The sequence below is a fragment of the Colobus angolensis genome, unplaced genomic scaffold (assembly GCF_000951035.1).
Source record: "Colobus angolensis palliatus isolate OR3802 unplaced genomic scaffold, Cang.pa_1.0 Scaffold140, whole genome shotgun sequence".
Taxonomy (NCBI): domain Eukaryota; kingdom Metazoa; phylum Chordata; class Mammalia; order Primates; family Cercopithecidae; genus Colobus; species Colobus angolensis.
In genome coordinates, this window is record NW_012114489.1 from 6,754,236 (window position 1) to 6,768,958 (window position 14,723).

Here is a 14,723-nt window from a genome sequence, read left to right on the forward strand (position 1 = left end):
CTCTCTCAGTCTCCCGAGTAGCTGGGATTACAGGTGTATGCCATCATACCCAGCTAATTTTTGTATTTTTAGTTGAGATGGGGTTTCACCATGTTGGCCAGGCTGGTCTCCAATCGCTGACCTCAGATGATCCACCCGCCTTGGCCTCCCAAAATGTTGGAATTACAGGTGTGAGCCACTGCTCTGGGCAGTATGTATTACAGGATCCCCTATCAGGGTGTCCCACTCATAGCATTGGCAAATTAATGCTGACTGTCAGCAGAAAGCCTCAGTTTCTTGCCACACTGACCTCCCCATAGTACTGCTTGAGCATGCTCAAGAAACGGAAGTTGGTTTTTTTCCCCAGAGTGAGTGGTTAAGAGAGGACTGTTGGAAGCCACCATGCATTCTGTGACTTAGCCTTGGAAGTCACATACCATCACGTCTACAATATCCTATTAGTTACAAGATGAAACCTATTCAATGTGTGAGAAAACTACATAAGGGCATGAATAGCAGGTGGTAAGGATCATTAGGGGCCATCTTGAAGAATGGTTACCACACTACCATTGCTTTCTTCTTAATCCTAAGTATGGCACTCCTGCTGTCTCCTGAGGATTTGTTAAGCACTTTGTTGCTCCCACCTCCCCTCAAAAAAAAACTTAGGTAAAACTAGCTAAGTAAAAGCAAATATTCAACACACTAGTAAGAAATGTAGATGTTACTGAACATTTAGAAAGGAGATCAAAGGCCGGGCGCGGTGGCTCACGCCTGTAATCCCAGCACTTTGGGAGGCCGAGACGGGTGGATCACCTGGCTAACACAGTGAAACCCCGTCTCTACTAAAAATACAAAAAATTAGCCGGGCGTGGTAGCGGGCACCTGTAGTCTGAGGCAGGAGGATGGCGTGAACCTAGGAGGCGGAGCTTGCAGTGAGCTGAGATCATGCCACTGCACTCCAGCCTGGGTGACAGAACGAGACTGTGTCTCAAAAAAAAAAAAAAAGAAGAAAGGAGATCAAGAAGAGGATTTACATCACACACCACTTGATAGAAACAAAATTAAGTTTTCCTTTACATCTGCCTGCTTTCCCTTCCCAAATCCCTCTCTTCAGCCGCCAACTGTCTCATTCCTCTTTATCTCTTTCCCACATAGCCTCAAAACTCTCCTCTGTTGTGCCAAATAATTCAGCTGTGGTCCTGAATTTACAAACACATTCTTGGCAAAACAAAATCCTGATGGCCATTCTCACTTTCTTTAGAATGCAAACATCTTTGCCCTATTATGGAAAAATAGGGATCAAAGTAGCTTATTGCTATTTACTCAACAAAGAGTCCTATTTCCTGAGGTGGAGGGAGAGAGACGAATATGTTCTCTTGTTCAGAAAATATGTTTTTTTCTCCTAAGTGTTATATATATATATTATACCCTTCTAGCTTCCAGATCCAGGGAGGACAGTGATCCTTTTGTTTCTTGCTGATTAGTTACCATACCTGTTTGAAGTTACAGCTCTTACATTTTTGTCATTGAGTTAGTTGCTGATCAGTTGCTATACCTGTTTGAAGTTACATATCTTATGTTTTTGCCATTGAGTTAGTTACATCCTTTCTTATTTTGTCACTGAGCTCTTAACCAGCTAGCCTACATCTCATCTGGTTTAGAAATATTCTCATGATTTCTGTTTTTCAGTTCACCTGATTCTGGAAAAGAAAACTTTGCCCCTGAAGGACACAAGCAGTTATGAGTGGATACTACATAAGGGCCCTAGCTTTGTCATGCTCGGTGATACACACCCCCACCCAGTGCCTTGCACTCAGAAGATTCAGTTCATATATCTGTTAATTGACTCTAATTGACTGAGGTTCCCCGGATGAGGAGAGCAACGAGAACGGAGGCTTGTCAGCCCTTATAATCCCTACTAATAAGCTCTAGTATACTTTGATGCTTATCTTCATTTTCTTAAACTGAAAAAAAAAAAAAAATCTTTTGGCAAATTCCAAAGGAGATCGTCACTGAAATCTTGCTGAGTTCAACTTAAAAGCTTGTGGGCATTAAAAAGTATATCAATGAGGCCGCTGCCCCGTAACTGTTCACACTTTTATTTGGAGGGGAGCAGCAAGTTATGACTGTAGAATGTTGATACCAGTTTTGAGAGGACAGGTTTAATGAAGCACATCTTATGCCTCTTCATCATTTTCATACTCATCCATAAAATATGAGCTCTATTGGCTATGTAGTAATTAAAGGCTGAAAACAACAAGGGGCTATTATGAGCTAAGAAGAATGGCAAGACATTTATTTTTTAGGGTGGCATAATCTCTTTGGGGAAAAAAGTATGAATAAAAGGGAGGGGGGGGGCCGGGCGCGGTGGCTCAAGCCTGTAATCCCAGCACTTTGGGAGGCCGAGACGGGCAGGAGATCGAGACCATCCTGGCTAACACGGTGAAACCCCGTCTCTACTAAAAAATACAAACACTAGCCGGGCGAGGTGGCGGGCGCCTGTAGTCCCAGCCACTCGGGAGGCTGAGGCAGGAGAATGGCGTAAATCTGGGAGGCGGAGCTTGCAGTGAGCTGAGATCCGGCCACTGCAGTCCAGCCCTGTAATTCCAGCACTTTGGGAGGCTGAGGCGGGTGGATCACCTGAGGTTGGGAGTTCAAGACCAGCCTGACCTACACGGAGTAACCCCGTCTCTACTAAAAATACAAAATTAGTTGGGTATGGTGGCATGTGCCTGTAATCCCAGCTACTTGGGAGGCTGAGGCAGGAGAATCGCTTGAACCCAGGAGGTGGAGGTCACAAGAGTGAAATTCCGTCTCAAAAAAAATGGAGAGGTAGAAATGAAAGGCTCTATTCAGAAGTGATTGCAAAGATAAATCTAGATGTCATAGAGGGAAAAGTAGTGAGAGGGAAGGCTGGAAAAGGAGGTTTCTCTGGATTCTAGAGGCTCTTGAGTTGCAGATCAAAGCTTGGATTTTATGCTATTGGCGATGAGCAGTCATTGATGACCTAAAGTGACATAATAATGAAAATACTGCTTTTGGGAAAGGTAACCCGGGTCACCATGTGTATGAAAAATTAATGTAAGGAGAAACTGAAAGCAGGAAGAGTAACAGGAAATTTTCAGAAATTTAGAAATGAGAGAGAAGAATTGAGCCTATGAATATTCCAATACAAATTAATGTTCTATTTTTTCTTTGCAGTTTCTAGTTTCTCAAATCTAGGCTTCATGCAATATGCTTTCAAAATATGATAATTATATTAATTTGTAGAATCACTGATTCCTCTTCTACCCCACCAATGTTTATAGGGTGCATTCTGATAATTTTATTAATCATACCTCTTTGTAAAAGTGGTAAAATATTGAAGCTCTTAAAACAGCCTTGGTAAATGCATATAATCTGTGAGTGCATTGTGCTTAAAATTATTATAAAATGATTTTTAAAGGATTTTCACCCAGGCACAGCTAATATGAGTAAGAATCCTAAATGTAACTTACTTCTAGACCAGTGGTCCCCAACCTTTTAGGCACCGGGCACAGGTTTCGTGGAAGACAATTTTCCATGGTCTGAGTCTGGGGGGTGATTTCAAGATTAAACTGTTCTACCTCAGAACATCAGGCAGTAGTTAGATTCTCATAAGGAGGATGCAACATAGATAGATCCCTTGCATGTATATGCAGTTCACAATAGGGTTCATATGCCTATGAGAATCTAGTGCCTCCCATGATCTGACAGGAGGCAGAGCTCAGATTGTAATGCTTAATACTGGCTGGCGAGCCACTCACCTTCTGCTGTGCAGCCTGATTCTGACCCGGGCCGCAGCCCAGGGGTTGGGAACCCCTGTTCTAGACACATTATTGCACTCGTATCCATTTTACTGCTAATATATTACTGTACCATTTTGCTACTAATATATTGTCACATTTTACTAAACTCCAGATGACAGCACAATCACAGCACAAATACTTATCTTTTCTAAAAAAAATTCCAGTTGTAGTTTTGTTCAATGTAATGTGGTATATTTTATGTTTCTGAAAAGCAGAGCAGTGTGGCAATTCTGAATATACACATGCTTGCTGAAAGCGATAAATTGGTGATTTTTTTCCTTCGTGGGACAGAAACAAGTCAGATGGATATAAAGAGAAAATCCTACAAGTAATAATTTTAGAGCACTTCTTAGTAGCAATTTCAATTTGTCACTAGCACTATATGTATTCCCAACTGTTACTCCTTTCATTCCATAATTTTTATTCTCAGATCTTTCCATTTCATATCCCAAAGATAACATTTGCTCAAACATAAAAATAACATTTAGCTGCCTTTGCATGGCCCTTGCAAATTTATCTCTCACTTCTTGTTTCCCTTAGTTCCCCAGTAGCCTTGAAAAACACCCAAGTTGGCTAAATTCTAAGCCGAATGACTGTGATATCTCCACAGTAGCATAATTCCAAATGCTTATTTGATAGCTCCAATTGATGGCTAATTGGCTCTTCAAATTTAACATACCTAAAAGGAAATTTTTGTTTATCCTCTACTCTCAGAATTGATTCTTCTTCAACTTCTCCCCCTAGTACATGACACTACCATTAGTTGGCTGCCCAGGTTAAGAAAATCATGCTAATTTTAAAAATTAATAATAAATAAAAATCTAGATAACATTTTTTTTTTCTCATTCCCTAAACCTCTACCTACAAGTATACAATCTTCCGGAAACTTCTAACTGCAAAATATATTCCAAGTCTAATCACTTGTCTCCTGTTCTGCTGCCCCCAACCTTAGTTGACCCTCATCTCTCTTCAGCTGTCCTTCAGGTGTTTCCTCATGGGTCTCTTTTCTCTTGTCTGGCCTTTGATCCACACTCTTCATACAGTAGTGTTGACTGTAGGCTCCCCAAATAAGCACCAGAAAAACCTTTTGATCATACATATTTAAGTTTTTGGACCGTCTGCTTTAAGAAAAAACATAATTCTTCAGAGTCTTAGGATCTCAAAGTGGGAAAATTAGAATAGGGCATTTATTATATTTTACAGTTTGGGCTGGGTTGTTTCAAGGTGGGTCTTTTTAGGCAGGGGTTGGTTAAGTTTGGACAAATTTCATTGCATAGTTTTGAAATGTTGGATACATTTGAGTGAATGGATTTGGATTGGTGGGTACTGTGATACAATGGATTTGAATTGAGTTCTGACAGATATGTCACTAAGTCAGTTCATAGTCATCTTTTAGGAGCAGGTATTTCTTGGACCAAGCATCTAGGTTATTTTGGTTTGGAGTAAATATTCTTTAATATGGAGCAGAAATGTTTGCCTGGCTCTAGTTTCATAGAGAGAGAAAATTAGGCTTCATAGGTGTTTAAACTTAAAACAACTCTTCATATCCCTGCTTATAATCCTTGGAAAGCTTCTTGCTGTAATCAGAATAAAATTTAAACTCAAATTAGAAGATCCTAAATAGACTGTCCCTTGCCTTCTCAGTGACTTCAGTTCTTACCACTCTTCCCCTTACTCTCCACATTCCAGCCACACTAGCCGTTCCTTTCTTTGAGTAAACCAGTTTCATTCCCACACTTGCGAATTGCCTCTGCCTGGAATGAGTCTTTCTCTTTCATCATTTGAAGTCTCGCACGAACATCATCTCTTCAGAGATGACTTCTTAGAATACCCATCTAAATCAACTCATGACTCCCATGTCACTTCACTTTAGAGTTCATGGCACTCATCCCAACCTATACAAAATTATGGTCTTTTAAGCCAATATCCTCTATTCAGATCTTTCCTCTGCTACTTACCAGCAGTAGAACCATGACTATGTTACTTTGACTGTCTGTGCCTCAATTTCCTCATACATTAAAAAAGGACAGTGATGATACATATAGCATAATGTTGTCATGAGCCATAAATGAATTCAGCTTTGTAGAATGTTGACTCTCTAAATATCAGCAATACAACTTGTTGGTAAAATAACTGTGATAAGGAAGACCACTAACTCAGGAGAACTACTTTTGTTTGTCTCCCAAAGGCAAGGGCAAGGTCGGAATTTATTGAGAATTGGAAGTTTGGTTTAAGGTGGGGTTTTTTCAAAAAGAGGAATTTATTAAGATTGGGTACAAATCAGGATATAATAGTCCAGGATTGGTGAAAACAGGAAAGCCAGGAATTTCAGACAGAATTTCAAAAAATTGTACGATGTAAGTTCTCTGTTGATTCTATTGAAAAGTTGGGAAGAGATGGGTCTTTTGGAAAGTCCCTGTAACAAACAATCAAACCACTTGCTTCGGCCAGAGACTCAGGGAAAGTAATGACAGTGGATACAAAGTTACATTATCGTGGAAGTATGAGGTTAGGGAGTTTTAGTCTTCAATATCCAAGCTGAATATAGAGGTAGATGGTTTTGGTGCTCAACACGTAAAGCACATAGAACAGTGCGTGGCACGTAATAAGAGCTTAAGTAAGGTGAATTTTATCATTAGCTTATGATTGTCATGGAAGCCACAAGGGTGGTCATTTGTCTGAATCTCCATTTCCTGGCACAAACAGTGCTTAGCACAAAGTAGGTACTCAATAAATCATTGTAGAATGGATAAATTTATTTATTTACTGGTTTTCTGTTTGTCTCCCTAACTAGGATATAAACTCCGCAAGAGAGAAAAACATGCCTTCGTTGTTCATCGAAGTATTCCAAGGGCCTGCAGCAGTGTCTGGCCCATAGTAATCACATAAAGTGTATTTGTTGAGTAAATTAATAAGCTTTTAAGTATCACAAAACAATCTTAAGTGTAAAACCAGCTCCCAGTTTCTTTCATCTCCACTGAAAGGTGTGAGTCCAGAAAACGAGAACAAAATAAAGAACAGAAGAATAAAAAACCCAGTTACATTCTAAAATAAATTGGGGGAAATGCTGGTTTAAAAAGTTAAGTAAGATCCTTTCCTGTAAGGTTTCTCAGATCCTTTAACCTGCCAGTGTGCATTGTGGATTACTAATGGGGAATAGTGTATACACTTGTTTGATCAGAGGAACTTGTTTTTCACCTTTTTGATTTGGGAACACTTATTTGCATCTCTGGAAATACAACACTAGTGTTATTAGAGATGTTCTTTGGGAAGTGCTGTATTAAGCAGTTTTATCCAAAGTCAGGGACACCATCATAGGAAGAAGAATGAGACTTCTTGGCAGAGATCTGGTGTTGAGTCACTTCAGAATGATGGAAGAAGCACAGATGAAAGCAGTCCCATCCTGATAGGGCTAGGGCTTGGGCTCCTCCAGAGACTGCACATAAGTGCCCTGTTTGCTACTAGAAAGCATTCACATGTGAGGGAAAGTCTGGTTTAATGTCCCCCTAGTTGGTGAACACTCTCCAATCTTCACCACAAATTCCCCGTATGTCTCTGACATGGAGTGCCATGAGAGAAGAGTTTTCTGCTAGATACCCAGGCAGCATTTTGTTCTTTTACTTGGTTGGCCCTCACGTGTAACTTCAACTAGGGTTTTACCCCTAAAAACTTATGTTGTTGTGTTTTGGGGAAGCCAAAACCAGGACACATGAAGGATTCATGTTCTGGAGCTTGTCTACTTAAAATGACCGATGCTTTCAAACAATTATTTCATCTTTGTGTGCCTCAGATTCTTCAGGAAGAAACTGAGTAAGTAGCTTGAATGATAGTCATGGGTTCTGAATTGTACATTGTATTAGTCCATTTTCACATTGCTGGTAAAGACATACCTGAGACTGGGCAATTTACAAAAGGAAAAGGTTTAATGGACTCACAGTTCCACATAGCTGGGGAGGTCTCACAATCATGGTGGAAGGCAAGGAGGAATAAGTCACATTTTACACGGATGGCAGCAGGCAAAAAGAAAGCTTGTGCAGGGAAACTCGGCCTTATAAAGCCATCAGATTTCATGAGACTTATTCACTATCACAAGAACACCATGGGAAAGACCTGCCCCCATGATTCAATTACCTCCCACCCAGTCCCTCCAACAACGTGGGAATTCAAGATGAGATTTGGGTGGGGACACAGCCAAACCATCCTGTACATTGAGGAATTTCAGTTTGGGCAAGGCGGGGAGGTGGGCCTCTGGGAGCAGCAAATAGGCAGCTCCTGTTAGTGCCCCTAAGTCAATGCAATCTTGCTCTTATTTTCTCTATATAATTTTATTAGAAGAGAGGAAGTTCCGACTTAAAAGGTAATTTTTATTAGCCCTACCTGTGCAATTTCACTTGAAGAGATCTGCTACTAAAAAAAGTAGTTTGAAAACCACTGTACTAAAAAATGGAGTCCACTGCCTTGTTTTGTATCGTCTCCAAGCTAACAAGGGTTTTGATATTTATAAATGGTTAAAAATATCAGAAAAGAGGAATATAAGTTAAGCATTCCTAATCTGAAAATCCCAAAATCTAACATGCTCCAAAATCCAAAACTTTCCTGGTGCTAACATGACGTCACAAGCGGATAATTCCATACTTGGCCTCATGTGACTGGTTTCAGTGAAAATGCGGTCAAAATTTCATTTTGTGCACACAATTATTAAAAATACTATATAAAACTACCTTCATGCTATGTATATAAGCGGTATATGAAACATAAAGGAATTTCTTCTTTAGACTTGGGTCCCATTTCTGATATATCTCTCTATGTAAATGCAAATATTCAAAGATCAGAATAAATCCGAAATTTGAAACACAGACTCAAGCATTTCAGATAAGGAATTCTCAACCTATATTCCATGATGCACATAAATTATATGAGATTCAGATTTCAGTGCCCATAAATATAGTCTTATTGGAACACAGCCACACCTATTTGTTTACATATCATTAATGGCTGCTTTTTATTGTCTATGGTGCTTCAGCAGCAGAGCTGAGTATTTACCACAGTGACTGTGGGGTTCACAAAGCCTTCAATTTTTATTACCTGGTCCTTTACAAGGAAAGCTTGCTGAACCCTGACCTAGATGATTACTAGGATCCTTTTCTACCCCCAACATTTGTTTTTCGTTCATCTTCGTGGAACCGTATTGACTGGCTATATAAGATTCTTCTCAAAGCAAATTGGATCAAGCCAGGACTCTCTCACTATGTTATGAAATCAATTTAATTCTGTTACAACAATCCTTCCCATTTGAGAACATATACTACCTAACTAATCCATGTCTTTCCATCTGCCCTCACCTTCATTCTGAATGGCGTTTGGTATATTCTACTTTGTTACGTTGAACATTTCTTTTTTTATAGTATTTTAACGGGGTAGCATAAAATTGCATGGCTCCTCTGCAATGTAAGTACTTCAGCACGACAGAGTTATAGGGTTGTAAGGAAACTTGAGATGCCATCTAATCTCTCCTACTCCTTCTGGACAGAATTATACTTAAAGCACCCTGGAAAGGTTTGGTTTACTGTAGTCTTTAAAAATCCCTACAGAAGAACATTTCCAAATACTGACTTTGTAGCACATCAGCTGTCAAATGATTTGTAACTTGGGTGCCTATGTCTGACCAAAAGTATATTTAGAGTTGTTCCATTTTAAAGCTTTAAAATGGTTTATTAATAGGGCAGTACTGCCAGCTACTCAAACCTTGATTTTTATTCTAGCCCTGAGTCTTAAATCTGGGCAAGCACAGCTTCTCAGGCAAGATATCTACTAAGGGCAGTGATTAAGGGGCAGGACCTGGGAGACTACTCTGTTGTGGCATGCTCTATTCTCCCCTCCACACTGTAAAATCCTTGTGGATAGGAGCAGGATTTCTTTTTTTCCTAACTCCCATAGCACACACAGAGTGTAGTGAAGAATGTTCAGCCCAACCTCTTTGCAAGCATCTTTGTTACAAAAGATAAAGGGTGGGTGGATGTAATCGAATATGTACTTTATATTGGAAAGCAACCAAACCTCTCTGTGTGTGTACTACCCTCATACAATCGATAATAAATTAGCATTTTATTTATACTGTATAATGCAGTTCTTTTCAGAAGTCTGATTTGGAAGCCAGCTACTGTTTGTGTTCCCCAAAGTGGTTTTTGATGGAGTGCTAATTATGTTTCACCTCGAGAGCAATGCTGACGGGGGACCACAATCGCCTTATTGCAGTAGATCCAGCTGATGAATCTCCAAGGATAGCCTCATGCTATATTCTGGGTGGCAACTAAATATAAAAATGCATTTTTTATCAAGAAAATGATACCATTTACACAACAGTAGCAAGATTCAGCCTTTGTGAAACAGCTGCATAGCTGCTGATTTTTTTTTTTTTCAGTACAGAAAAAAACATGGAGGAAAATATATATCAGCCCAGGACCCTAGCTGAATCTAGGGTTTAGTAGTTTATGGTGGGGGCAGGGGACTATTTTTTCAATTAAATCTAGCTTAAGTGAATTTTTGTTCCATATAGAAGACCAACTTAATAAATGAGCCCTGCATGGAGAAGTATGTCGCATTTAACAAAAGAAGACATGCACAGGTAGAGCCAATCTTTTGACTTGTGCGGACCTCATTGATCCTGTCACCTAAAGTTTTGCGCTTGTATTTTAGCTCAACTCAAGGAAGCTTGATCCAGATATTTTTTCAGTATATTTTTCAATACAACATAATAAACACTGGAGAATACTTTAACTCCACCTTGCTTTCTTTAAAGCTTTCTTGGCCGGGTGTGGTGGCTCACGCCTGTAATCCCAGCACTTTGGGAGGTCGAGGTGGGCAGATCATCTGAGGTCAGGAGTTCATGACCAGCCTGGCCAACATGGTGAAACCCTGTCTCTACTAAAAATGCAAAAATTAGCTAAGTGTGGTGGCTGGCACCTGTAATCCCAGCTACTTGGGAGGCTGAGGCATGAGAATCACTTGAACCTGGGAGGTGGAGGTTGCAGTGAGCTGAAATCGTTCCACTGCACTCCAGCCTGGGCAACAGAGAGAGACTGGGTCTCAAAAAAAAAAAAAAAAAAAAAAAAGGCTTTCTTTGGGTCAGGCTGCCCTTTGCAAGCACCAGTTTTACCACCAAAGTCCCTGCAGCTCATATACTAGGCTTCGATATATGTATGTATGTATATAGTATATGTAAATGGACGTGCTCTCACATTGCTAGAGGTACATAGACTCTCTGCCTGACTTGGGATTCAGAAAGTGTGTAAAAGTTAAGTAAGATGACAATAGCAATCCGTTAATTATTCTACATCTAACAGAGCACACTTCCATGTTTGGTCCTGTGCTTTTAAGGAAAGACCTGCCTTTTAGTGTCATGAGGGCCCTCAGGAATGGCATCTGGATGATCACAACATTAAATCCAACTCCTCTGTCGGCAGCTAAAGTGTTAATTAATTTTATATTTAGATCTCTTACCAAAACTCACAGGAACCTGCATTTGGATCTCATTTGATTATGTATAGACCTTTTCATATATGCCATCATATTAAAGGTTCACTCTATGTGGCCTGCCTTATGTGCTCAGTATTAACATTTGTTGAATGGTGAAACAAATCACCCTGGGGTTAAAGGAAAGTGTTGAGGCTCACAGAGGTTGACTTGTCAAACGTTACTAAGCTACTATGGGGCTAAGGCAGGAGTGAATAGTTCCTGTTTTAGGCAACTCCACCCACCTCTGACCCCATTTGTGCTCTTCTAAATTGTTCTAGCAGTCTATGATTTGGTGTACTTCTTTGGTAAAAAAAAAAAAAAAATCTTAAGGCTCTTTAAAAAATAATAAGTTACCTGTTATTGAGGACTTAATTTTGTGCACTACGCTGTACCAAATGATTTATATTTATTAACCTATTTCTTTTTAAGCAATAAATCTAAAAGGTTGGTATTCTTATCCCCATTTAAAAATTACTTTAAGTAAAAAAAACTTCTCCAGTGACTTTTATTGTATTCACATAAAGCTAATGGGGCTGATTAAATGTTTATTGTTAAATACCCATAAATCATTTCAAATACATATGTATTTTTATAATTGTGACTCATAGATAATAATACACTTGGGCTACAAAAGCTATTTGGAGGAAGACAACAATTCTATGTCAGCAATCTATGATTTTAGCAATTTATTTGGTCTATACATGGATAGAAAATATCAAGCACAGAGAAGGAAAGTGTAAACATTTGTTCAGCAACTACTATGTGTCAGACATCATTGGTGTTTGCCATATTTAGATGTCACAAGGACCCTGTGAGATCCTTTAAACATTTTCTGTAATTGAAGATGAAGCAACTGAGTCTCATGGAAACTGGGAAATTTACCCAAATACTTTACTTTGACCCAAAGGAAAATGCATGTAAACCCATACCACTGGCTGAATATTGGGGTTTTAAGGGTTTACAGGGAGAAATATTTTTCAAAATGTATCTTACTTGGGTGGGTCTTGAGTCCAGATAGAATAAAGCACTCTATCTCCTGTGACCTGGGAAAGGGGTGCCATTGGGGGTGGGAGGAGTCGAGATGGAAAATCAGGTCTGTTTGGGACCAAATTTAGTTCCCATTTAAAACACTGAACTGCTTCCAAAGAAATTAAACTCATGACCTTGGTCTACATGAAATGAAGCCAGATAAATTAACCTGACATACACACTTATATAAGAAATCATTGAAAAGGAAGAGCTGATGAAACCAGGGAATCATATTTCCTGTAAGAAAAGTTGGTGAAAATACCAGTGAGGTACTTTGGTGTATCATTTTATAACACTATCAATAGTATACATGAAAAGAACAAAAATGGTTAAAAAAATTGATCTAGAATAATGTCATCAACAAAGTATGCAACCATTCCTTTTTACTTCTTTCCAACTTTTATTTTAGGTTCAAGGTATACATGTGCAGGTTGTTATATGGGTAAATTGCGCGTTTCAGGGGTTTGGTGTACAAATACTACATATCCTATTCTAAGTGCTGAAAAACTAAAGCTTTTAATGCTCCTATCAGCAAAAAGAGCACCAAGCAAATAAACACATCCTAATCATTTGCCATGGTAGTAGATCATTTAAAAAATACATTTATCTTTATTACAGAATACATGCTAAGCAGAGGTTCAAAAATAAAATGTCTAATGGGAACTGACAGATCAACAAAAGGCTAATATAATATTTGCTTCATTTGTAACAAGTATTGGTTGAAGGGTCCAGGGAACTCAACTAGCCTCAGAATAAAGGAGGTAAAACTAAAAGGGAGACCTTAAAAACATTCTTTTTCAGTGGCAAAATTACACACATGTTTTATATTAGAAAGGTAATGAAAGAAAAGGTAGAATTTTAAAATTAAGTGAATTTCATTGGGATGAATGCTTCTGGAGGCCTAGTGACTGCTGACCATTTCTAGAAAAGAAGACAGGTGACCAAAAAGCAAATTGGAAACAAAAGACAGAATGTTTGAAGATGAAGGCTAGAGGTAATCGATTTCATTATTATATTACATCATGTAAAAAATTTCTTAGTTCATTTTAAACAGATACACGGCCATGATGTAGAATTAGATTTTCTTAAAACTCTAAAGAAAAAGAAATAGCAATTTAGAAAAGCAAATTGTAGGATAAGATATCAAGCTAGTTAGTCATCTAGTTGCTTCTAATGTCAAGTGTTTTCTACTTTCTGGCACACACCCTTGCTACTGCTTTTCCATTTCTCCCTGGTCATTCTCCTCCTTTAGTGTCCAACTCAGACTTTACCCACCCAGACAGTCTTTTCTTCTCCTACTCTTCTGAGTGTGCTGCACCACTTTGCTGCCTCTAGCCCTGCCACAGCACCTGTAGAATTTGCATTTCAGGTGGACGTTGAAATTGCATTTCAGTTCTGAGCTCTGGTGGACAGGAACCAGGTGCCATTGATGTTTTCCACTTTTTCATATATTCTCAGTGCTTCCCCAGTTGTGTAGCCTTCACCTGTCTTGCCCTTCTCTGAATTCCAGTCCCATCAACTTTCTTTCTGTCCCCATCCTTGTTATAAAGCCCCATCAGAGAGCATTTGCCCTATGCCTGGGCTGCTCTTACTTCTCTTTGCCTAATTATTTTCTGCATGTCCTTCACATCCCATCTCAGAGAGACCTTTGGTGACCTCTTTATTTAGATCAAATTGCCTTGCATTGATAGTGTTGTATACCTAGCATTGGGCACATTTGCAATTATAAATTTGTTTATTAAGATTTTACACCCCTACCAGACTATAAATGTAATGGGGGCATATACTATGTCCATATTTCACATATGTTTATATCCTTAGCTCATTTCATAGGACTGTATATATAGTAGATGGTCAATAAACATTTGTGAAATAAATTGACAATATGGGGTGTGTAATATTTGTACTTTTGAATCTAATAAGTACTCATGGGTTAAATCAATTATCAGTGGTTTATGGTTCAAGATGTTTGCTCTTAATTTTTCTTCACTGTATCAAATGTAGATATTGAAATTAGACCCCCCTCTAACCCTGTCCTTGCTTGTGCTACAGCTACAAGCACACAGATGAGAGCAGAATAAAGCACCTAAGAAATCTAAAAAATTGGAGTTTAGGACCAGAAAATGAAGGTTGTTGTTTGAGAGGCTAACTGGAGATTTTATAATGTCTGGCACTCTGGGGAAGAGAACCCATAGTGGTAAAGTTTAAGGAAGTAAAACATATCTACTCCTTTATATTAGGCCGTAGTGTATTTTGCCTGTGTTTTTGTTATAATCAACAACATTGTGTTACGATTGATCCATTTTAGGTCTCTCTTTTGCAAGACTCTGTGTGTTCCTTGGATGATAAAAAGGTTGTTTTGTATTTTCATAT

The 14,723-nt window shown here is 38.9% G+C and overlaps 1 protein-coding gene across 1 annotated transcript in view; it reads left to right on the top strand.

The window, feature by feature from the left end:
* The window catches only part of IL1RAPL1 (interleukin 1 receptor accessory protein-like 1), a 1,423,595-nt gene that overhangs the window by 57,977 nt on the left and 1,350,895 nt on the right, over nucleotides 1-14,723 (top strand). The gene's annotated exons all lie outside the window — the stretch shown is intronic.